The sequence below is a fragment of the Aquila chrysaetos genome, chromosome 23, assembly GCF_900496995.4.
Source record: "Aquila chrysaetos chrysaetos chromosome 23, bAquChr1.4, whole genome shotgun sequence".
In the NCBI taxonomy this organism is placed as follows: domain Eukaryota; kingdom Metazoa; phylum Chordata; class Aves; order Accipitriformes; family Accipitridae; genus Aquila; species Aquila chrysaetos.
The window spans coordinates 14668856-14692071 of NC_044026.1; the positions used below are offsets into that span (position 1 = coordinate 14668856).

The following is a 23216-nucleotide window of genomic DNA, read 5'->3' on the forward strand; positions in this document are numbered from 1 at the left end:
ATAAATATAAAATTTAAAAAAAAATATTAAGGGAATCTGGCAGTCCTTCTAAGAATATTTTCCTGAAGTCTAAAACAGTTCACAGACTCACAGGTAACTTAAATCTAATGGTACTATAATGACCCTACTTTTAATGTTACTCAGTTTAAGCTTAGTTAATTGGCTCGTTTCTCAGAATTATCACAACAGTCTCTGATTTTATAGGTGATATAACAACAAGCAACTAAGACTGATGCTCTGTCATTATATTTACACAGTTATCTTAGTCTTTACCTGAGAAATAAAATCTCTGTCTCATAACAATTTTGTTTTGTTTTGTTTTGAACTTGATGACACACTCTCTCCAGCTATCCCAAAAACCTTTGACAGCTCTTGGCAATACCCAGATATAGGCTAAAAGTATTTGCTTATTCTTTGATGCTCAATTTTATTCATCACAATGACTGGACTATTGTAATTAACTTCAGTTTGAGCAGACAGGTTCATGAAGTCTCTCTGAGAAAATGTACCACTTTAAATGCAACCTTAGCACCTTTAAATACATCTTTAAATCTGCATCTTTTACAGTGTTTACATACTTTTCCCCATTGATTCAGTTTTATATCAAGTTGTTTCTTTTGAACATTTTAATAATAAGCTCTCCCCACTGCTAAATTCAAGAATTTCATACATAGCAACACATTCCATAGCAATTAAATTTTCAAATTATTTGAACTATAAATAGAAAATCACTGACTAAACAATGGGTAAATGCATGTGGGCAGTTCTGCGATGTGCCCTCAGCATCAGTAGCCCAGAAGTCAGAATATCAGATGTGCAGATGATGCTATTTCAACTGTTTATAGCCTGGACAGTTTGGGAGGAGGGAGGTCTTCAGAAGAAGAAAGCCAGCTAGAGGTAGATCTCACACCAGGAAATGGACACAGACCAGCTGGAGGAGTATCAGAGATATGCAAATGAAATCAACTTTTTCCCTAATTTAGGTATTTGAAAGCTAAATAACTAAATCTGACCTCAGGCTTCCTTTGTATTTAGTGGGAAAAAATAGGCATCCTGAATGGTAGAAGACTTATTTGCCTCCATGAGTCAAAGAGTGTGGGCTTTAAGTAAGAAAACAACCAACCAACCCACTCTTCACATATACCAAGTGAGGTATTGTTGACTTACAGATATCTAAGAAATGACTGGTGGTATCTTATCTTCTTTACTTATAACAAATGTAAGTAAGTATCAAATAATGCAAAGGCAGTGAAATCTAACTTCTCCTTTGCTAAATGTGCAGTAACTCTCTCTTTGCCTAGAGAAAGAAATTCACCAACAAGAAGAAACTCCCATTCTGGGGACCCATTTTTCAACTTTAATCAAAAGCAGCACACCAGAAGAAGACAGGAAGCTTCTCATCCACACACTCCCTCTAAATGAACATCTCCCAAGTTGTATTCCTTGTCTTCAGGCAGATCAGAATGATATGGTGGAACCTGTGTTGCTTCTTTCTCCCTCTGACATAGTAGTTTCCTCACAATTCTCTGCTTATCTCTTTCTGCTTTAAATACTTAAACCTATGAACCTACCTGTGCTTCTGGCCTTGATTCCTGCCTGTCCCATAAGGATCCCCTTGTGGTAGCATACTCAGAGAAAGCACGAAAAAGAGACTGACACTCCTCTGAAGTCAGAGGTGAGGGACTGTATCCTCAGCCACAAGCAACTAGAATATCCTACAGAACAGGTGGGTGGCTTCAGAGAGAAACTACAAGAAAAATAAAGAACAGGAATGTATGAATCTGCAGCAAGGTCTACAAGGTCAGGAAAAACCCTAGCAGAGACGAGAGATGAACAGAGAAAGCAGGCAGAACAGCCTAACACAAACGACAACCAGAGACTGCTCTTCAAAGAAAATAGGCGCTACCAACATACAACTGCGGCAGCAGAGGAACGGTAACACAGAAACAGAAAGGCTGAGCTCATCTCCACAGGATGCACAGCGGGGAGGAGGAATGAAGCAGTTTGTAAGGCATGATGGCAGCTAGGAACAAGTGATGTGAATTTGCAGAGGTCCCTATTTTTTTCAAAAAATACCAGCATCTCTTGAAAAATCTTCTTGCCTTCAAAAGTATTTAGATATGAATCTTTGCTAATAAGACTGGCAAAGCACAGGTTCATTTCTCATGTGGGCTACATCAGAATCACCATGAACTACCTATCAAAACAAAGATATCATGTGTGATACAGCAGATAAGACAGATTAAAAACTCCTCATCAGAAGAATGAATGTGGGTAAATATTTGAATAGCATATAATACACATTTCATTAGAAAATTTGAAGATTTTTGCAACAGCAACAAATGGATATCTAAAGGATGAGAAGATGATGATATCAGTACAATGAGGTTCCAAAAAAACCCTAATAATTAATACTACACGTCAAAAACCTGAAAGCTCCAGAAAAAAAAAATGGGGGAAAAAACCCACCCAAAAACCAAAACCAAAGCAAAAAAAAAAACCCAAACACAACAAGCAGGCTGGAAACAAAGATGTTAGACTCAGTTTGAATCAAAATAAAACAAAACAAAAGAAATCTTCTGAAGAATTTGCAAACTGCTCTGAGAAGTCAGGAAGAATTAAACTCATGAAGCCTGAGCCCAAAACAGCACCACACACAAGAGAAATGCTGATGATGCAGAAGAGAGTGATTTGCTGTGTTAAGAAATTCTGAATGGTAAATGGAACGATAAATCCCCTTAGGGGAACTCCAGGCCAGAAAGTAGCAATGCCAAGAAATCATGTAGAATAAGACATAGTAAAAACGAAGGGCAAAAGAAAGGCTAAGTCTAAGGTCAAAGAGAAGGGGAGAGAGTGCCAGTCCTGTGTCAAAAGAAAAGGTTGATTCTCAAGTCAGGGATAAGAGAAAGGCCAAACCTGAGATTAAGGAGGAGGAGGAAAAGGAGGACAAGACACAGCTAAAGGAGAAAGACAGCAGAAAGGGGAGGGGAAAAGACCAATCGGGAAAAAAAAAAAAAAGATTAAGGACAAACCCGAAGTCAAAGGAACAGAATCCAGACAGCTTCCAGACCATGCTGAGACTTACTGAAATTAAAGATCAGTTGGAACAGCAAGAGTTCCACATAATAACCCTCAAGCCTGTCAAGGTACAGCTTTCAGAGACAGTAGGTAAGGAATCAGATGAATAGAAGACAGAATAATCCACCCAGTGGCATGAAGTTCAGATCATCTATTCAGTCCTCACTTCAAGTATATAGTTAAGTCTCCTTGGGCCTTTTAATATTATTTCTGTGTTTCTGAAACTAACAGCAAGAAATGTACCAAAAGGCATTTAAGCAGCTATAACAGCAAGGCTCTAGCTATGCTCGAGGTAATGTTGACTATCTGTGTCACTTCCAAGTTATTACTAGTAAAGCAATTACCCTTGATGAAATCATATATGCCTCTTTGTGCATGAGGAAGCTCTGATAAATACATCTGCCTTTCTCCCATATGATTTTTTTTAAGAGCCTAGGTAATTCAGGAAGAAATTACCTTAAAATTTTCATAGCCAGAAAGACTGGAATGACTGAAAATTCATTCAATGAAAATTCATACATGAAAACCCTTTTCATAAGTAAAAAAGTTTTTATCTTTACTTCACACAAATGATGTGTCATATACTATCACTGTTGGTTAAGGCACAGTCGAAATATAAGCCACTGAGCTGTTTTTCACACACCCTCCCCCTGAAAATGCAGTATAAAGTGAGAGAAATTGCAATCCCAGCCATCAAACTGAAATCAGCGCATCAAAATCTGCCGGCACTTAGGTCTTTGCCTATCTAGCTGCATAAATTTCCATTCCTATACTATCTAAACATCTTTCCGATGGATAGGACATGCACAGGGAGGCTACTGCAGTTCAGTGTCAATATAACTGAGAAGTTGCCAGGGATACAAGGCAGAGGGCCCCGACTGACAGCAACATCGCCAGAATTTCGGAGACTTCTGCCCCTTGAAAACGGAGCTTTTACTCATTTTCACCTTCATGGTGTTTCCCGGTTCTCCAGAATGAAATTAAAATGTTAGTAAACCAAATCATAGAATGCGACCCACCTATGCTGTATCTCCAAAACAAATATTCACGGAAGACTTTTCAGCCTAGCATGTCCCTGAGAGCACCACCAGCCCTGGCTGTCCCTGCCCAGGACCCCCGGGGCTCCCCCCACCCTGCCCAGGGCCCAGGCCCCCATGTCAGGGGCCGTCAGCCCCTGCCCCAGCAACACCCCGGCTCCCCCCAGCCCTGCCCTGCCCGGCCATGGGCCTCCCTGAGCCGGGCCCACCCGCGGGCCCACGTCTGGGCCCGTCCCGTCCCCGTCCCCGTCCCCGTGGAGGTGCCCGATGCCCGGGGCTGGGGCCACCCCGGTGCCCCCGGCTCCTGGGGGGTGGGACGGGCCCTGGCTGCCAGGCCCTGCCCTCCGCCCCCAGCCTCGGGGAGCCCTGGAGGCTCCCGGCCCTTGTGATGCCATGATGCGACATTACCAAGATCAGAACTGCAAGTGCACTGTTCACGCAGCAAAAAAATCCTACTTTAACCAGACCCATAATGAGAGACAAACGAGGAGCACATCCGTCTTGCGGCAGCTGTCATTCCACCCATAACAGAATCACCAAAATCCACACCTCCTAAGCCCGTGATATATTTTTCCCCAGCCACCTCCATGGCAACTATGTGGATTAAAAGCAAACAAACACACAAACAAAAACCCACACCAAACACTGTAGCAGAATGAACTCACACAATCAGTCAAGAACAGAAACAACTAGTTACCACTTAATTTTTTTATAGTATTCCTCTATTACTGAAACTTTTCCTATTTCTTCACCCAGACTAAAACCTCCAAGATAAACCTAAGCACTAAATTCCTTAAATCCAATGAGTACTCAGAATTACAGACTCCCCAGAGACATGAATCTTACTACTGTTTCTATGTCTCTTCTCTGGAGTAGCCCTCATTTTTTGTTATAGCCTATCTTCATGGTTTTTTACATGACTGAGCCACCTACTTTGCACGTATACCTTCTACAGAGGTGCTGCCTCTCAAATTGTCTAATTGATAGAGTAATTATGTTGTGAAAAAGGTTGTATCTACATTACCTTCTTAGGAGGTAATGCTCAGAACATTTGTTGCTAGCAAGTGTTCAGTGTAAAGTTTGCTGCTTTGGTTTCAGCCCCTTAGGAGATGGTCTTCTGCATCCAAAACCTCATCAGTTTTTTCCAAGTATATCTGTTAGTAAAATGAGTGATGCTAACTCTCTTTACTAACCTTGCTAAACTCTGAGATTACCTAACTGAAATGTTAACACAAGAACTTGTCTTAAAATTGAGCAATCAAAACTGAAATAAAATAAGAGTGGCTTTCATCCTAGTAAAAAGCATTATATAAAGAAGGGGCAATGAGGTTACTGGTTCCATCTCTTTGCATTTTGCATTAAATCATCAAGTGAGAAATAAATGTCTCAAAATGCAATAAATATACAAAGGTGGTCATCACTGGACTACAGCCTCATACCATTTAGACATAATTCCCTTTCCTTTATCTTGACATTTTATCTCCTTCCCTATCACTTGCCCCTTCTCCTTCCAAAAGGTATTTAATAATTTATTTCTTCTAAGTAGTTTTTACCTGTGTAGAGATTATCATCACAAGCTAGGGGCAGACATAATCACATCCTACATAGACCTACAGACTAAAACCCACACAATCTAAACTGCAAGGAATTGGTTTTTCCCGCCTCCTTACTTGTCTCAAAATGATTGTTGAAGAAGAATGAACAATATTATCACAAAAATAACTTGTGAGGGGGTTGGGGAGTAGAGAGCAACAAACCCAAGGTACAACAGCAATCTGACGGGATCACATTAGCAGTCTTTAAAAACAACCAGTGTGGCTGGAAACACTCAAGTATTGACTAATAGATTTCTCTAGACATCTTTTCTTAATTCAAAACTTTGGGTGATGAAACAACTAATCCGGAATCCATTTCCAGGCACGTGGAGGATAAGGTAGTCACCAAGAGACATCAGCATGGATTCACCAAGAGCAGGTCATGCATGATCAACCTGACAAACTACAATGAAGTAACTGGCTTGGTAGATGAGGGCAGAGCAGTGGCTATTGTCCACCTGGACTTCAGTAAGGCTTTCCACACTGTTTCCTGTAAGATCCTCATAGAGAAGCTCATGGCATCTGGGCTGGATGAGGAGACAAAGGCTCTGGGGGATCTGATTCATGTTTTTAAATACCTGAAGGGAGGGTGCAAAGAGAGCAGGGCCAGGCTCTTTTCAGCAATACCCAGTGACAGGACCAGAGGCAATGGGCACAAACTGAAACATGTTCCCTCTGAACGTCAGGAACCACTTTTTTACTGTGAGAGTGACTAAGCACCAGCACAGGTTGCTCTGAGAGGTTGTAGAGTTTCCCTCCTTTGAGATATTCAAACATTGTCTGGACATAGCCCTGGGCAACCAGCTGTAGGTTTTACTGCTTGAGCAGAGGCGTTGGACAAGATGATCTCCAGAGGTCCCTTCCAACCTCAACCAGTCAGTCATTCTGTGCTTCTGTGATCCATAAATATATGTACCTTTTTCAAGACAGACAGAATATGCCATCAAAATGAGAGTCTTGCCTGACTCAAAGAAGCCAGATTCTTGTTGCAAAGGTTATAGCAGATGTTCAGTGTTTGGTTATGTCTAATTCATGCCAGTGAATCATTTCATCAATTACTCAGATCATTATTTCTCCTTATGGAGTAGTGTCATTTGGTATTAGCAACTGAAGACCAGCTTGAACTATAATCTCCCACATCTCAAGTGAGCATCTTTGTGTAAAACTGAGCAAAAGCATGACTCAAGTCAAGTCAAACAGTAATTGCTATAGTCCTGTATCTCCAGGGGTTGTTCTGTCCTCAAAAGAGACAAGGGAAGAAACATATTTTAACTTTTTCCCATTTGATTTAAATCATGATACAGAATCACCTGCCTACCAATGGAAAGTCAAAGAGTCAGAACAAGGGGAAAGAAACAGCTCCATCTTCTTCCAGCCCTACAGAGAACTCTGACATGAAACAGGATGCAGGCACCCTTACAACTCCTTTAGCCTCCTTGCCAAGAAGAGAAAAGCACTTAAGTCTCTATCTGGCAACGATAGCCTTGTGAGCAAACACAAACACATTTGAAAGCCGCAAGACCGTGCTTCACGTGACTTACGAGAGCCCCTCTATGTTTGCAGCTTAATGGATCTGTTTCTACTGCCTTCCCCTAGGCTTCATTCCCACAGTTGTCTACATCACAAGGCCTCCTAGTAAAATCACAATTCCTTTCCTTTTTACGTACGTGGGGTTTCCTTCCAACAGATAAAATAACTGTAAGCAGGAGTAAACAGGAAGAAAGGAGTAAAAGGGACTACAGAGCTGTTCCAGATCATGGCTCAACCTGCCCATAGCCCAGTCTGCCCCAACTGTTCCAAATCCTACCCCAGCTTGCAGTCTGAATAGAGCCAGAATTTACTTGGGTAACAAAGAGCAACAACAGCAAATTATAGAGAATTTATATCTAAGGTTCCCATTTCTCTTCCCTCAAATTCAATGAGGAGAAAAGTCTTTTGCTGGAAACTTTCTTCCTCTAATTAAATTCCATTCTGGCTTATCTGGGCTGTACTTGAAACTGTCAGTTTTCCCTTCTCTCGCTATCTGCTTTCAGGAAAGTTTTGGCAGTTTACCAAAATCATAGTATATAAAAAAGCAAATATTTTAAAATGCATATCCTTTTTTACTGCCAAAATGTGGCATAACATCAATGATGGTAGCTGCTACCAGCATTACTATTGTATTGGGAGTGCATGAGGAGACTAAAAGAGAAGGGATCCTGTCTTGAGAGCAACCTCATGACCAACCCCATTCCCTGATCTCAAGAAGCAAATGAGGCAGGGACAGGGGGTGGGATGGATTTTTGGGGACAGAAAACTAAACTAGGCTCCCTCTACAACTAGGACTTGGCACCTGCAGCCCAACCTCCCTCTTCACTACCAGATCACTCTACTGTCAGCTGAACAATGTAAAGTCCTGTAGCTCAAGTGGCAACGGGCCATGTTGAGACTTGAACATTTGACTTTAAGGTGTTCTGCAGGTGTGGTAAATGTTGTATTTAGCATCATATGGGTTTTGTTTTTCTTTTCTTTTCCTGTAACTGACAATATTCTGTAAAGACCATACAAAAAATCAACAGAAAAACAAAGTCATAAAGTTGAAAGAACATTATTCATTTTTGCAAAGTTTTGAATTCAAAAGCTGAACTGTATTTACCAAAGCAATCTTAATTTGATCCCCTTATGATTTGACATTATTAAAGGATATAATTTGAAATTAAATTACCTGGGTTTTTTAACAACATTCTGGATGCACAAACTGGACAAATTTGTGTTTTTCCCAAGCAACCTTAAACATGCTACTTTTAAACTTCTGAGTGTTTTATCTTTTTCATCTGAATTATACTTGCAGACTAATATAACATGAATAACAAAGCATATCACCATTCAATTCGTTATTGCCATTTGCAATACATCCTCTACAGTGCAAATTCTTTTGATTATTTCTCTCTCACCTTATCTTCTTAACTTGCTGGATTTGTTAAGAGGAAAAAAAAAAAAACGTTTACTATATGCCTATCAACCTTCTGAACGTATGCAATGGTGTAATAGCCCTCTCCTGGTTTTGAGTATTATTTTCTCTTTTAAAATTTATATCTCCCTACCTATACTTATGTATACCCACTTATATATTCTTATTGTAGCAAACTGATTCACAAGTTCCTTCAACAAATCTTAGACAAGTAATCACTGAGGCAAGAATTTAGTAGAGAACTTTATGTGTCTTCCTTGTACTTGGTGACTTGATGCTGTCTTCAGACCATATATAACAGGTGAGAATGTGGCCCTAAATCCTTTTGGTAAGTCTGACATATTCAAAAGATATTCGTGCAATAAATGCATTTTGTTTAATGTTTCTACTAAGAATTAAGTCAAATGGAGAAAGTTAAATTCATTAATTATAACTTAATCATTCATTATAATTTTATTGCGTTGAATGAACCATGCAGCAAATGTAAGATAAAGGTTAAGAGTGATGATAGATTCCTGGAACACCCACAAGAGAAGCATGAGCCCCTGACATTGGATTAGCTTGATCCTCAGCTAATCAACCACTCCATGTACTAACTGAACCTATTAGATTTAGAATTCTCCAAAATTAGCACCAGACAGTGCAGAATAATTAATTGAACAAGCTAATAACAAACACAGTAATAATAAAAGCCCTTAAATTTCCTCAGGGCAGGAAATCAATATGTTGGTAAATTTATTTAAACTCCATTACATGAACCAAGTAAGTTGCCTAAAATGTTTCCCATGTCTTGGAATATTTACTGAAGATTCTAAAGCTTCCCAAAAGTCTAATAAATCCTCTCTTGCCTCCCATCAGAGCGAGAAATGAAAAGATTTCTCTCACTGTAGGGCTATATATAAAGTCATTGTTCTGTATTTAGAACATTCTGTTTTCAGCTAGACCTTGGTTGCTCAAGGCTGTCAGTCATCTTTAGATCTCCTGCCTGCAACAGCAATCGGTTATATCATATGCTGTTGATTACAGGTCATAACAAAAACAAATTTATGATCGTCATGAGTCCAATACCTCCACTCTCTTTCCACTTATCTGGTTGAGAAGCCAATTGCTTTTCTCTGCCCTGCTGTTACTTGGAAGAATAGAGATATTCAGGAGCAAATGAGTTATGAATATGTTGGCCTTTTAGTGGTTTAGTTCCCAAAATTGAAGAAAGGCTACAGTTGCTTTGCACAGAAACTAAGAGATTGATCCAGAGCCCTTTGAAGTCAATAAAAGTCCTCGTGAGATCAGCAGACTGCAGAAGTCAGTCCAAGTATCCATGTCTCATATTTGCTGTCTCATACTTGGCTGCAGCCTATTGGACACATACTTTTGGGAGGAAATTCTGACAGGACATAGATAACTATACTCAGGGGTAGCTGCTACTGGAAAACTATAAATCCCACCTAAGAGCATGGTTGTGACAGCAATAACTATCACAAGGTCTCAAGTACAGCATTAAAGAGAAACATATTTTAGAAGTCTCTTGCACAAAAGCAAAATTGCTGCCATTTTGCAAACCACAAGAAAAACTTTACCTCAAAAAACTGTAAGAACTGATGATATACCCTGAGTTATATAATGAAACAAAGCTAACTGACCAAACTGGTTTATCACATAATACATTATAGTGCTGTGCAAAGCCAACAGGTCCCAGAAGCTGAATGTCAGAGGACCTTCTGCCCGAGCAAAGCACCCAGCATCTGGAGGGGTGAACAGCACTGCCATGTCACTGTGCTGATATGTGTACTGAGCCCAGTTCTCCAAGTAACTTGGACTTACACGTTGCACAGTGCTGCAAAATATTTGCTGAAGTACTACTCTGAGTACACACAGACTCCAGAAACATGCATGTGAGGTCAATATTATGGAGGATAATGATGAAGTGTAAGCTCACGTAAGGCAGCTAAGTGGCCTGATTTTCAAAAGCTTTGAAAAACTAATACCTCAAAAGACCCCTCTAGTGTCAAACCACTGCAGCAATGAAATCCTTCTCGTCTTGAGCACTGCAAACTCCAAATGTTGTGTATGTTATTTTTCAAAAAGTAATTGCCTATTTGTAGAAAAATGTTCTCACCATAGGTAACTATGCTAACAAAGATATTCTGCATGGAAGTAATCCTTTGAAGTTTTTACAAATACACTAGGTCTTCCACTAATACATAATCTATATTACAAACACATAAAAGCACTGCAGTTTGCAGTTCTTTTTCATTCTTTTTTTTCTATTAACCTGTCTAAGATGCAATTGAGACTCACAGATGGACAAGTGATAAATGATTTTGTTGTAGTCATCAGCTGGTTTTAGTTAATAACTCAATTATTAAATCTCCTCAGGAAACAACAGGACATCATGACAAAAGCTTGTTGTTGTTTTTCAATAGAGCTCTTAACTTTGCATCATTTTAGGGAAGACCTTAAATTTTTTTACTAATATTCTCAGAAGTTGAAACTGAACTTGAGATATTGAGAAAAAATCCTATCTATAGAAAACACAGGTCATATTCTTTTGAAATTAAGTTCTTGTTATATAATCACTTGCAAACATGTAAACAGAAATTGTCACTATTTGATTATCTATGCACAAAGAAAAGCTACTGCTTCACTCAAGAATCCGACTGGAACGTATGCCCTCACAAAACAAACCTCCCTAGCTGGTATTCAAGACACAGATGTTCACAGTAAATGAACCACTACAGATGGTCATTTTTTTTTTTAGAGTTGAGTTTGCATTTGTTTCAATTTTTATTTTTTAAATCACTCATTTAAAAAAAAAAAGCTATTCACAAAAGCCATTCAAGATTATCAACTGGATACATGCAATCTTTTGTTTGGCAATAAAAACCACCAAACATTTAAAAGAGCTGAAGAATACATATACGTATACACATACATACTATTTTTTATTGGAACTTGAAAATTTTTTATTTGAAAAGTAACTTTTTAACATGAGTTTCAATTTAAAAAAAATCCAAACATGTCTAATCCTTTAGCTCTTTTCATGTGAGAAATATTATCTGTTGCTGCTGAATTGAGAGACCTGTGCTGCAACAACCACAGTATTAGCTATTTCCTTGATTGGTACCCTTTGGTAAAATTTTAAAATAGAATTGAAGTATTTGTCATTAATTAGAGTTATATAATGTCCTGAACCATGATTATAAATAATGAAGCTAGTCTTCTGATTCCAAATTTTCATATTGCAATTAATTCACAATGCCAAAAACAGTTTGGGGTTTAGAACATTCAGGATTGGCTCGAAATGGAAACTGCTGGTTTTACTCCTGCTTTTGGAAGTTTAAATTTTATGTCTTGAGCTAAGTACATTTAGGCAGGCAACTCACATGGAGATTTTCCTTCTGAAATACCTATGAAATTGCTAGTGACTATATTGTGAACTTAGTCCTCTAAATGTAAGTGTTCTACATTGCACTTTGCCACCCCCCAAAAATTCAGCTGTATCTCCACTGTTTTCTGCTTAGCAAAACTCACAAAGGAGTAAGAGATGGTAGTCTGAGTCCTTAAACCTCAGCCACAGTAAAACACATCCATTATAATTATTTCCAATAGATGCTATGCCTACTATAGATTTTTTTCACCCCTTTTAAATTCAGAATAATTGAAAACCCTGTGAAACACCTCCACATGTTTTCAAGAATATGTCTCACACAGAATGTACTTGTAGATAACCGGCATATAAAATTCTTTCTTTCATCCATAATGATCTGCATCCATCATAACTGAGTAACTTCTGGTTTTCACATATGACTAAAACCACTGAATGACAATGTTGGATGGAAGAATGAAGTTTCTTGACACCAATAACCCACAACAAACTGTGAAAAACCTGCTGGCATGCAAAAGTTCAAAAAGGACAATAGTCTGATCATTCAGACCTCTGGTATGTGCAGTAATAACCTCAAATTAAGGCTAGATCCTAGACTATCAGTGTCATTCAACCATATCAGACATCCAACAATCCCACACCTTCATAAGGAAATTTTTTTTGAAAATGATACAAATGGTCAAACGTCAAGAACTATATTCCCACGAAAAGAGCAGTCCTTTATGTTAAAAGGAGACCCATAACTTTATATAACAGAAATAACAATAAAGCACAATTGTAAGGGACCTTTGCTCCAGAAATAACACGGGTGTCTCAGACAAGGCCTTAGAACAGGAAAGCCAACAGCATATAGTCTGTGGAACAATGTAAGCTGACCAAGTTCACATTTACATTCATTGATCAGGTTTCACCTGATCAAACGAATTTATTACTTACAAACATTAATCACAAGTGCTTAATCTCATTCTAAAGAAGACCTTAAAAAAGGTTAATTGCATCCCAAAGTTCTTATTTCTTCCCAGAAATCGCGATGAGAGCCCAGAATAACTAGTTTGCACACAACTGTCTACAGTTTGAAAGCAGACCTCTGTGGAATGCAAGATGAACCATCACACAGGGGACTTAAGCAAGGTCCTTCCTTAAAAAATTTACAAAAATCCTACCAATCATCTGCATACACTTTTAATGATCCTACTAGACAGTTAATCTAGTCAGCACCTGATCGTACCTAGACTGAAGGAAGAGTAACAAATGTTAAGTTTAGTTACAGCTTTTCTAAGTTACAACCAAAACCCACCGCACTTCCAAGAGATTCAGAACTATGGTACTGGTTTTCAGTGGCATCTAAGCTAAACTACTGGTATAAAAGCCTGATTTAGGAAATAAAGAGCACTGTCAGACAGATATAGCTCTCACTGATCTGACAGAGACATCTTGGAGAGAGAGATGTTCATTCAAGAGTAGGGAAATCACTGAAATCCAGAGGTTGTTGGTGTCTCACACCAGTCATCTTCATGGAACTAAGCGTAGAAAAAAAAGTCAGCATGAAATTTTTGTCATACAGCTCAGCACATGTTAGAATGAATTGACTGACTAAAATACGTGGACCTAAAAATATAATGCATCCCTTCCTAGCTCTCCTAGTTTGTGTAATATATTCAATATGTATTTGATAAAAATTTTTAAACACAGCCTTACTGAACACATACACAGTTCACAGTGGGAAACAGAGTAGCAGCCCTGCAAGGATCTTTCATCAGCCGCTAATAAGTGTGTGAGGCATATGATAAAATAAAGGGGGGTTTTTATTGGATTTCTTTAGGGGGGGAGGTGTTTGTTTTGTTTTGTTTTGGGGGGTGAGGTGTTCCCCAGTTGTTGTATCAGAACAGCCCAGAATCTACACAGTCACAAATTCTCAGCTTCTTCAGTTTGCATCAGCCAACTTCTAAGAATAATTAGTCTGAGACATCCAGGTACTGGGCAACTGATCTCATGATCTGAAGTAATTACTTAGATTATTAAGAAACTTTTGCATTCTTTCAATGCATAGCTTTTTCAGGAAAGAAAACTGTAGCTAGGCTTAAAGATGTGATGAAAAAAATCTGCCACTGGTGGGATTAGTTTGGAAGACTGAATCAGTTGGTATCCAGCTCAAGAAATTCTGTGGGCATTGCTATTTGCCACTATAAAAGCCAAGATCATCACGGGTAACTCTGTACTCCCTGTTGTAGTACCTCAGCTTCTAATGAATTTAGCCATCTGATCCTGCAACATCGTTCCTCAAAGTACAGCCTTCTGAAAGTGACATTTCTGGGAATAGCACCAAGATATGACAGCAATCACTGTATGTGTTGTTAATGCCTGTGGCTAGATTTTGTATTTTGGAATACCTTGAGGCATCGGGTAATGTGGATATCAGGCAATTCTTGTGGTGATTTACAAAGTCATAGTGCATCTAAATGTACCATCACAATTATTGTTTGATAAATGATGTAGTCTGAGGAAGAGAGGACACCCTTCCTTCCAAAGGATGCATTACCAAATACTAGAAGTTACAAGGGGATACAAAGTCACCTCACACTTTGAAACAGTGTACAAACAAGTCCTGGTTCTACTTATGTAAGTATAGCAAAACATAAAGTAAATTCACTTTTTTTGCCTTAAAAGATCACGAAATAGCTTACAAATTAAAGTATTATACTGTTATGCTATTCCTTTGCCTAGAGCAAGCTAAACAAACAAAAAGACTCTTGGAATTCTCTCTACTCTCCCTTTTTGAGGAAAAGGCATTATTCAGGAGAAAATTGTAAGCTCTGCCTACATGATCCCAATTTTCGTATCTCTGATGTTAAGCTTAAGTGATCTAATAGGAATTTTTGATTCCTGAATGCTGTTAAGGCATGTTTTGCCTTGAGTATGCTAGCACCTCAGCCTTAGTAATGCCAGGGGTCTGCAATTCACAGCTCTGTAAGCTTTTCCCTAAGCCACTGAAGCAGTGTTCTCCAGAGCCTCCCTAGCAGTATTTTTCTTTTTCCCTTGATGTTCTCAAACTCTAGGTCTTGTGTTGTTATTCTTACAGTCTTGCAACTGCAAATCCCAATAGTTTTGCTATGTTAGGCACTCGCAGAAACAACTACCAATACAGTGAGAATGGTCCCTCTTTTGCCCACCCTCCCCCATCAGCTTTCCTTAACTTTTGTTTTGTAGATTCTAGCTTATAATAGAGAAAAACAAAATATAGTGTACAGCAAAATAGCTAATAGCCATTTAAATACTTAATAAATATTGTCCAAGAATAAATCTTAATAACCAATATGCAACACTTGAACCTAAAAATTACGGTACTCCAATCAGCACTAATAGCATCAAGAATCGAAACAACCAGTGGGAATTTTCACATGGTCTTCAGTATACAGTGTGAGGGGAGAAGCACGGCAAAAAAACCCATCAACCTTGTCATCTTCATTGCTTTCACCTGCTGCACCAGAGAAATACCCCAGGGAAAAGTGCTCATCAGGGACTCCCCACCATTGCCACTGCTTTTCCTGGCCTGCTGCTGGGGAGAGTCTGCCCTTTTCTTTCCTCTGTCCCATTCGGTTCCTATTTTTCTTGTATTTTCTGCCTAAAGTAACATCCATCATTAGACCACACTAATAAAACTCTGTGTATGTAAGTCTGTCCCAACACCCTTTCTGTAACAATACTTACGAAAATCTAGAATGAGAATTATTTCCTATGTCTCTAGGCTGCCAGCCCAGGAAAAAGAAAAGAGCTGAAGTCAATGTACTACTTTCAAAATCATGGTGGATAGGCCAGAGTGACTCCTAGCATGACTTTAGTTACATCCAGATCAGAGCACCCCAAAGCATTTCCCAGTCTGAGTGCTGGAGCTATATCCTGATTCTGTATTGGCCAAGGCTCACATTTTCACCTCCTCCTCTCTTCCCAAAGCGGCTATCTTGTGCATTTCAGAAGCAGGATTGAGTGGTGTTGCACGTTTGGGGTTTTCTCAGTCTAGAAACCTGAAAAACATTTCCCCCCCTACAGAACATAAGCCAAATCAAAACTAAACAAACACACACACCCCCGCCACCCAAACAACAATAAATTAATTCCTTTGCTCTTTTCTCCCCCCCCCAGAAAAACTATTCTCAAACATATATGAAAGACTCTGGAAAGCATGTAACAGTGCAGACAAAGTCTAGATTCTTTATCTTTTCCTAATATATTCTATTTATTTTTTGTGGAAAAATGTTTATGTTTTTGCAAATAAAGACAAAATATTGTTGTACAAAAAACTGAGTTCTTCGGCCAAACTTTTTATCAATCTCCTCCAGAAAACTACTTCTGGGCTGAGATATCTCCTTACATAAAATTCAGTGCTTATTTATTCATAGAAAGTATGTACTATAAATAATCAATCCTGGTGCATGTCAGAGCAGAAAAAGAAATTGGTATAAGGTAATAAAGTAGGTTGTAGTGGATTTTTTTTTCTTTTTCCATTTGATTTTTCATCCTTCTGTACACGAAACTTCTACCTGTCTAAACACAAAAACTGAGCACATACTAGAAATTCGCATGGATTCAGAATTTAAAACATTTCCACCTGACTTTAAATTCTGATAAAACAAAATCCTCCTGTTTAACAAGAATCATCTAAAGGGGCCAAATAAATTTAAAAGATAATTTTATCTCTAAAAACCACTTGCTTAAGTTCTGAGCCTATTTACACATAGTAAAATGTGTATCATGTTCAAGAATCTTGTTTTCACCACCTTCTGTCATTCACCTCTATCCTTGTCTTAACTTTTCAGAGTCGCAATGTCAAGAAGGTTAATGCAGTTACATGAATTTGTGATGGACCATTTTGCACACATTCACTAGGGCAAATATATATGGCTGGCTGGTAAACAATTTACTCCACAGAGAACAAGTTCTTCTTAGCTGAAAAGAGACCTCTGCCAAATTAATACATTAAATGATGTTAGCTGCAAAAGGAGGAGAAAAATCCTGGAACCTGACTATCTATTTTTAAGCACTAAATTAATACTTCTACACTCAAATATTAGGCACAGTGCCACTGAAGACAATGATATGAACCAACATAAAAACAGCGTTAATGAGATCTTAGTCATTATTGTAATCTTTTAAAGACACGAGTGAAGAAAAATGGCTCTTAAAAGTGATGATGTATGCATTACGTCCATTTATGTGTACAGGGGAAGCCTATTTATTAAAGACATGAAAGGAAGGCTAGTACTCTGCATACTCTGAGGAAAAACTGGTTTCTTCTGGCTGCATTATTTCTCAACAAAGATCTACTATTTTAAAAGATGACATTTTGGGCTAGGCAGAAGTACATCAATTCTATTTTGTCTTAAAAAGTGATCAGAGAAAAAATTTGTAACTATGGAATATAACTTAGATGTGAAGTAATGGTATAGCAGCCCCTGCACAGACTCTTCAACAACTATTACATTAACATCTTTGAGTGATGTATATGAGTAGGACGAAAATACATTTTACTCTAATTTCTCCCCCACCCCCCATGTACCAGTGACAGAACCATCAAAACCCACATAGTTTGTTAAGCCTGCCTTTATATAATCCCAGGTAAATTTCTCCACATTCTGCATGCACTTCTCTGTGAGACTAATTTCTGTGAGGAACTACAGGTTAATAGTAAAATTTACCATACTGGGAAAAAAAAAAAAACAAACCAACAAACTAAAAAAGAAAAAAAAAAAACAATGCCCAAAAAAGCCATGTATTTGAAATGAAACAGAAAAGATGATTTATTATAATTCTGGGGAAAAATGGGATTAAAAAACCCAAACAAACAATCCTAAACAGAAACACATTCAGTAACGATACCACTGGATATGGTTTCCTTAAAAAGCAATGGTGATATTTTAATAGATGCTTTATTTGGATAAAAAATATTTTTAAAGATTATTCAGAAGAAAAGCAACTCAATTTCAAAGAGTACAATCTAGATCCCTACAGAGTGATGATGATACTAAGAATCATATTTTTACCTTGAGCCATATAGTGAACTTACTTCTAATATATTGCACCCCCTCAGACTCAACCAAATTCTCACGTCCAAAAGCATCACTTCCTCTTGTAAGTCTGCCTTGACTCATATGCCGCTATTATAAGCTCTCCAGAATCCAGTATTTGAACTGCCACTCCTCTTATTACTCTGCTCGCTATGCTCTAGTATGTCTACTGTCCCTATGTGTCATCCCCGCATTCCTATCATTTTCTTACATTCTCATATTGTTTCTTTAGTGAGTACCCTGTATTTGTTTTGAGACTCTACCAAAACTGCAACTCACTTCCCACCTCATCTCACTCATTCTTCTCCATTATTATTCTTTTTCTGTGAAAATTAATCATGTTAACCTTCCTTTGAAACTGGTGATCTGTCTGCAACTCACTGCCTGTTTACAGTCTCTGACTAGGATGGGCATCCTGCAGCAATGAGAAGTAAGAGAAGGAAAACACCATGCACCAAGTTAGGGATGATGAGTAAGAGAAGGAGGGGTTGGGTCATTTAAGAAGCATCCTCATCTTGCACACAGGAAAAGGTAAGGACTGGAATATGCAGTCTCCTCATCTCAGACACAATTACGCTCAGTGCTTAGCTCTCAGGGCTGAAGAGAAATGGTGTTACAAATGCTATCATTGCTGTTAAGAAACTCATGAATTTTCTTCCAGAATGGAACTGGACCACCTCATCTTGCTTTAGCTATTGAAGCCATCATCATCATACTGACCAGTATTACACCTTTAATAAGTCATGAATGGAAGAAAGCATTTCACAGGATCTGGGTTGCTAAGACAAATGACAAAGTTACAAACAAACAGACAAACAAACAAACAAAACTTGCAGGAAAGGCAGAAATGGAGAAAATGAAAGATCCTAACTACATGTTCTAATTTCGGTTTTCTGAAGCCAAAACTTGGACAAGACAGATTTGGGCAGAACAGTTCACTAGATCATCTTATTTCCAAAGCAAACAGGGAAAGGAAAATACAGACTGACAATTCCAAGAAGAAATAAATATTTGCAACACTACAACGCAAATGAAGATGGGCCAGCTCTTCTAGCCGGGAACTACTTTTGCTTGTGCTTACATGCCACTCCATGACCCTAATAACTCAATGTAGAATAATGGCATGTGCTAACTGCACCATTAACCCACTGCATTTCAGTAACATCTTCACCTTTGTACAAGATTAGGGCAGACAAATCAATGCAGCATGCCTTTCACAGTCCAGTAGTATAAAAATCTTACTGGACCTTCTAATTTATTCTTTTCTTTAAATATAAGTGCCACCTGGCCTGCATTATCAAATTGCTAAGGCACTGTATCTGAAACATTATCTATATGTAAAGATGACATCAAACCAATATACACACTAAGCACTTATCTTCAAAAACCGTAATTCAAACACAGTTCAGCTACAGGATCTTGAGAAAAAGAAAGACATAACAAATGTAAGATTAAACAAAGTAATGTATTTCCTTAATAATTGTTAAACTGTTTAGATTGAAGCAGTAAGTCCACCTATCCTGCAATATAGCTTGTGCACCTGAACTAAAGCAAAGTATTATCACAATGAGCATGAAATTAATATGCTAGCTCTTCCCCAAGGAGATCTCCTCCAGCTCCACGATTAATTTCCAGTTATGCCAATTGCTATTATTTAATCTGTCAAAACCAGTGGATCTCCATCATCTGTCCCCCAATTCACCACCTGCATGTTGGAAACTACACACACTGAACATTTCTAATTCAGGCAGCAGACCTACTGCTGCCTGTGTTAATACAAATTCACAGCCTCGGGCACCACAGCTCATCTGTCCAGCTGTGCATAATTTGCAAAAAGTTCTACTTCCCCTCACGCCATCGTGTACTGAGAACTTATCTTTGCTTTCATGTAGATGATGTAAAATGCAGTAGGCAGACATTATAATAACTACATTAGTGATAGAGATATATTTGGCTCGAGAGACGCCAGCCAACAAATCAGTGACTATGTACCTGACTGAGAAGCAACACTCTGATGAATGTTGTCTTGAAGTACTGCATTGAACCATCTGCTCTAAAGTTTGGGTGAAGGGTACATTTCATACAGCAGTAACTCACTAGCTGCTTCCTCTGGTTGTTGCTGGAATCTTTTTTCTTCATTTGTCTGAGACATCCCATGAAATCCAGATACAGTCCTACTACTTTACAAACTTCAGGGAGTTTTGGTAATGGCAGATGTACAGGTAATGGTAGGAGAGGATTTTTGCCCTTTTTCGTCACAATTGCCTATAAAATAGTATTTAGATCTATGATCTAAAAACAGTACAGCTGAACATCCAGGGAGATAACATAACAGTATTACAATGTTACTGTGGAGATAAGGCAAAAACTGTCTCTTCAGCACAACCACAGCTAACGAGGCGACTGCACGGAAAGGTGTACAAACTGGATGTGTGTTCTCCATCAGTTTGGTTATTAACATGTACCCAGCTTCTGTTGAAAAGCAAATCCAAGAAACTTGAGGAAGAAATCACAGATAGTAACAAGTCTGCACAATCATTTGTCTTTATAAACACAGTCACCAACAGAACATGAGTTGAGACAGTACACGCTCCTCTATCATCTAGGATACTACTCTAGTGTGCATAATCATTCACACCTATAACAAGCTCTTCAAGGAAGGGACGGAGATGCATTATTTTTCAGAGCCTACTGCTTTCTTTTTTACTTTTCAAACAAAGGTTTGAAGGCAATTTCATTAGCAGAACTTAACATGAAGTTGGGAGAAAACTTTTAAGCTGTATGACATTGCCACTTCTATGCAAATACTCCATATAGCTCTGTTCAAATGCTACTTACTCATAGGACCTGACCAAAAGCCCTTTGAAATTAACAGGAATCTTTGCACTGAATCCAACAAGACCTGGTCCCATGACACTCTTCTGCCAATGGTCTGTTAATCTTGGTCCTATTACATAAGTCTGTTAATATTAATGATTTATGCTATATCCAATAAGAAAAGGAGTAAAAATTTATTGTACATTAGACAGCATATGGCTTAGGTCTTATATGGTCCCATATGAATAACTTACTAATTTTGTTTATTTGAAAAGACAGATCTGGAAATCATTTCCAGTAGATCAGAAGAGGTAGAATCATATCTCAAAGCATAAATATATTCCCTGTATAATTTTCAGGTAATTTGTTCTGTATACGCCCAAGTGCTCGAAAGAGATATTTCATGGATAAGTGATATAGATTGGTAAGTAAAGTAGTAGAGAGAAAGGAAAAAAAGTTTTATTTGTTTTCAGAAGAAGAATTTTTGATGTATAATTATACTATTGATAAATTTTGAGTAACACCCTGCTCTATTTAATAGCGGAGTTCTGCACAGTGTCTGCAAACAACTTTATTTAACAGAAGAAAAACTGGCTAGCACATCTACTTTGCAAGCTTAAGATTTACGGAAATCTTAAAAATCAAGTCTAAAATCAGGACTGCAAAAGTCAGTACAAAATGAAGATACAGAATTAAACACTAAGAAGCTCGTTCCATTCCAAATTCTTGATTTCAAAATGAGGCTACCAGCTTTGTCCTTGTTTTATTACATTTGGATGGATAGGAAGTAGGGCTTTTATGTATCAGAAGTCAAAAGTATGACATACAATGTACTACTTGTTTATTGGAATAGAACAAATAGGTGTTTGGAGCTGATTACTGCACAGTCTGTTTTGGAATAAAAAAACACCAAACAGAAGAGTTATTGAGGTTCGTCTGCTTACTTTCCACCAGAGCTCAAAAGCATAAAAGAAATCCTGTTTCAGAAAATATAACTGATTTATTTGAGCCCTCTCCATAGTATTTCTAAACAGTTTTTTTGAAAGAAGACTTGCTGCCATTAAAGTATTTTTTCACTAAGGGTCCAAACCAACTATAAAACGTAAAGAGGCTTGATCACCAACCCAGAGATGTCTGGCAACAATATCACAAGATCACCACATGATGGCACTGATCAACATGGCTGGGCAGCCTTACTTGGCAAGACCATTAACTTGACAGCAACACTACAGAGCATGGTCCCAAGAGTTTGAAAATCTGTTCCTTCCAGTTCTGTACTGGGCCTGTAACTGACCCAGACACTACAGCAATAGGCATCTTCAAAATAATCAAGCCATTAGACCACTTCAAGCAACTCTTTGGGACAGAAATCCTATTCATGATTGTCCTCTTCCATTTCTGGCTGTACTAGACCTCTCCTAAATGACAGTGACTGCCTCCACTTGGAGGACAAAGGAAAGGTCTCACCTCCGGACTCATTTGCACTGAGAAGCAGTAGGCTCTGTATTTTTGTCTACTGCATTCAATAGATGCAAATCCGAAAGATACTGTTAGATGGAAGTTTGCTACCATCATGCCACTACTATTTCATCTGTCATCTATTACGGTGAAATGCTGAACTGGCTCAGTCTCAATGATTTGTGTAACTAAATCTCAAAATTATTTTTTTATTTATTTCAAAATAAATTCATATACAAGTAAATAAAAATAAGCTAATTTGTTCTATACATGAAATCATAACAGCCACTGCAGAATTAGCTGCTGGCTAATCTAGGAAGAAAACCAAAAATTTATTCTACAAATCTCTTCTGTAGTTACATTATTATGAAAACATTACATTTTATCTAACAAAAAAATCATTCTTTAGTATGATTCTGTCTCAATTTGTACAATAGTTGAAAATAGTCCCTCTATAGGCAATGATAAAGAATTCTTTTAAAGGAAGTTACTTGAATAACAGTAAATTATGACAGCTATGCACTCCTCTAGTTTTCAGAGTGAACTGAATCAGTCCACTGTGATACTGTCTCAAATATTTTTTTCTAATAAGAGTGCCATTCATTTTCAAAGCTTACCTCTCTTGAAAGGCTCAGCCTCCCCATCAAGTTGCAAATCTCAGTGAGCACATAAATAACAGAAGAAAGACAAGCATGGAAAATCCTAACTCTCTACTGAAGCTAGTCAGTGGCATACACTTACCAAAATACGTCCTATGACACTGAGTGGTGTGTGGGCTCAGCACAGAAGACAGCCGAAAGAAAGAATCATACATTGTGACATCAGTGACTACAA

At 38.1% G+C, this 23216-nt stretch overlaps 1 protein-coding gene across 9 annotated transcripts in view; it reads right to left on the reverse strand.

Annotated features, from left to right (window-relative positions):
* The window catches only part of NLGN4X (neuroligin 4 X-linked), a 192275-nt gene that overhangs the window by 163936 nt on the left and 5123 nt on the right, over positions 1–23216 (reverse strand). Inside the window, exon 1 of one of the 9 annotated variants that reach the window (XM_029998985.2) lies at positions 20205–20224. The exons of 7 other annotated variants lie outside the window; for them this stretch is intronic. The gene's annotated coding sequence lies outside the window, so the exon portion shown is untranslated. Of the gene's footprint in view, positions 1–1571; positions 1590–20204; positions 20225–23216 lie in introns of those variants that run through there. One more of the 9 variants, XM_029998987.2, reaches the window with a different exon arrangement.